Source organism: Pristiophorus japonicus, chromosome 8 (genome assembly GCF_044704955.1).
Source record: "Pristiophorus japonicus isolate sPriJap1 chromosome 8, sPriJap1.hap1, whole genome shotgun sequence".
Taxonomy (NCBI): domain Eukaryota; kingdom Metazoa; phylum Chordata; class Chondrichthyes; family Pristiophoridae; genus Pristiophorus; species Pristiophorus japonicus.
In genome coordinates this window covers 46,138,734-46,142,039 of record NC_091984.1, presented here as the reverse complement: position 1 = coordinate 46,142,039, position 3,306 = coordinate 46,138,734, and the positions used below count along the sequence as shown (strand labels likewise).

Below are 3,306 nucleotides of genomic sequence, written 5' to 3'. Positions count from 1 at the left end.
CGGAATGGATTTGTACGATACAATGGAATGATCATGATGTTGTTAATGTTCAATAAATATGTTTTTTTTTAAGTGGGTAGTGTCATGTATCTTACATGGCTACTGTTGGTACGATATCAAGGTGTGCCACCAGAGGGCACAGCATTTGGAAACTCGTAGGTTACCTGTACAGGTGTGCCTGGCCTATTATAAAAGGCAGACCACCAGGTGTGATCCTCACTCTGGAGTTAACTAATAAAGGACTAATGTCACTACAGTTCAAATACAAAACACTGCCTCGTGGAGTCATTGTTCGAGCATCTAAGGACACAACAACTGGCGACGAGAATATGAACTTTCACGCGAAAATGGCTACCCTTGGTACGTTGCAGCAGTTTGCCGATGGTGATGATTGGGATGCCTTTGTGGAGAGGCTAGAACACTTTTTCACAGCAAACGATCTGGCAGGAGATGACCTGGCCGCGCTGGCTGATAAGTGCCGCGCTATCCTACTGACCAGTTGCGGGCCCAACCTCTATGGCCTTATCAGGGACTTGCTGGCACCAGCGAAGACAACAACCAAGTCATACTCGGCCTTTTGGCTAAGATCATGCGTAACTGACCTGACCAGCCACCATGACCTCCGGGTGGTTTCTCCCTGGTCAGGAAGGTATATGCTTGCTTTTTTGGAAACAGGAGGTGGGTGGGGTGGCTTGACCCATCCACCTCCACGGAGGTGTGTGGGGTGGCTTGACCCATCCACCTCCATGGCACGAACCTGGTATTGCAGTACTTCCAGGAACGGTGCAGTGGCTCTAGGCCTTTTGGCTAAGAGCATTGGCGCAGAGTGATCCTTGGCATGTGCAAGGTGACCTCTGGCGTTTGTGATTTGACAAAGAATTGGAACGATTGGCTACGAATTTATTAAAAAAAAAACCAAGTCATACAAGGAGCTTGTAATCCTGATCCAGGAGCAACTCAAGCCCAAGGAGAGCATCCTCACAGCCAGACACCGGTTCTATACCCACCGACGGCCCGAAGGCCAGGAAATCGCGAAGTATGCCGCAGACCTCAGGAAGCTGGCGGCATCGTGCGAGTTCAGCACCCACCTCAACGAAGCGCTGCGGGACATTTTTGTCATTGGCATTGGCCATGAGGGTCTTCTTCTCAAGCTACTGTTGGTGGATATCACAGTCACACTGCAGAAGGCCATCTCTGTGAACCAGGCATTCATGACCTCGACCTGCGGCTCTAGACAGATGTCTCACCCTCAGGACTCAAACCCGGCAGGTACTGTGCACAGAGTGGTGCCGTGCAGGAGCTGGACTGTAGAGCGCGCACCCTCTCGGGGGAGAGAGAACAGGCCACCTGAGTCCCTTAACTCAGAGTCTGCCGAGGGGGGCTAATCTGTTATGTATGTAACCCTTGGCAACCTGTATCACACCACCACCAGAGGGCCTACCTGTTGGAGTCCCAAGGGATCCCAGCATCCCTTGAGAGCAAGGTATATAAGCAGGCCTCCCACGCTGTACCAGCACTCTGAAGTTTAATTAAAGGAGCTAAGGTCACACTTACAACTGAGTACTGTATGCAATGAATATCACTTTATTATGAGCATAACAATTGGTAACGAACAACCATGCAAAAATGCAAAGAACAATTGGTATCCTGGAGAAGTTCTCTGAAGGGGATGATTGGGATGCCTTCGTGGAGAGAATCGACCAATTCTTCATGGCCAACGAACTGGAAGGGAATGAGAATGCAGCCAAACGAAGGGCGATCCTCCTCACCGTCTGTGGGGCAACAACCTATGGCCTCATGAAGAATTTTTTAGCTCCGGCGAAACCAACAACCAAATCCTATGAAGAACTGTGTACGCTGGTCCGGGAGCGCATAAATCCGAAGGAAAGCGTTCTGATGGCAAGGTATCGATTCTGCACGTGTCAGCGGTCTGAAGGCCAAGAAGTGGCGAGCTATGTCGCCAAACTAAGGCGCCTTGCAGGGCATTGCGAATTCGATGGATTCCTAGAATAAATGCTAAGAGACTTTTTTGTACTTGCCATTGGCCATGAGGTTATCCTTCGCAAACTATTGACTGTTGAAACACCGAATCTGAGCAAAGCCATAACGATAACTGAGACATTTATGTCCACCAGCGATAATACCAAACAAATTTCGCAGCAAAAAGAGGTTTCAGCCAGTACTGTACACAAAGTAACATTGTTTTCAAGAAGGAATGCATATGGCAGAACGTACACGCTGGCAGCTGCATGACCTCAGATGACCCAGAGTCCGCCATCAAACGTTTAATGCGAGGCAGTTGACATCCTGTTGGCGCTGTGGAGGTGATCATCAGGCCCATCAAAGCCGCTTCAAACATGATGCATGCAAAGGCTGCAGAACAATGGGTCACCTTCAGCGAATGTGCAGATGAGCTGCAAACCCTGCAAACCACCACTTTGCAGAGAAGGTGTCATGTATCTTACATTATTATATATAACTGTATCCTAACATGCTATACATGACTGTAATAAGATATGATCTCTAACCACCAGCATACCTTACCACCAGGGGTGCACTTGTAAGAGACAGGTATATAAGGACAGGTCTCAGGCAAGTGCAGCATTCCAGAGCTGTGAAATAAAGGTGCAGGTCCAGAGTGACCTTGACTTCACTACATGCCTCATGTGAATCTGTACTGAGGGGACAGGACTTTACAGTGGCGACGAGTTACGGGATTACAGAATCCACAGAATGGCAAACAACGGATCAGAGAAAAAGTACAATGCGGGAGACAATTAGGAGGACTTTATAGAAAGGCTCCAGCAAAGCTTTGTAACCAAAGACTGGTAAGGCAGACAAGAGAAGAGCCCATCTCTTGACCAGCTGTGGCTCAAAAACATACGCTTTAATGAAGGATTTGTTGGCACCCGAGAAACCAGCAAGCAAGTCGTTTGAAGAATTGAGCACACTGGTAAGAGACCACCTGAAGCCAGCGAGCAGCCTACACATGGCCAGACACAGGTTCTACAACTACAGACACTGTGTGGGCCAGAGCATACCCGACTTTGTGGCGGAACTTCGGAGGTTGACTAGTTTATGTGAGTTCTCCGATGAACTGAGGAGAGAAATGCTGAGAGACTTTTTCATTGAAGGAATAGGCCATGCAAGCATATTCCGAAAGCTCATAGAGACCAAGAACCTGACCTTAGAGGCAGCAGCACTGGTTGCACAGATATTCTTGGTAGGGGAAGAAGAAACAAGGTTGATTTACAATGCAGGTACGACAACTAACAAAATATCGGAACAAGAAGTTCACAGCACTAA

At 48.3% G+C, this 3,306-nt stretch overlaps 1 pseudogene; it reads left to right on the top strand.

Moving 5' to 3' along the window:
- The first annotated feature begins 561 nt into the window (after positions 1-561).
- LOC139270039 (U2 spliceosomal RNA) lies at positions 562-794 on the top strand (annotated as a pseudogene).
- The last annotated feature ends 2,512 nt before the right edge of the window (positions 795-3,306 follow it).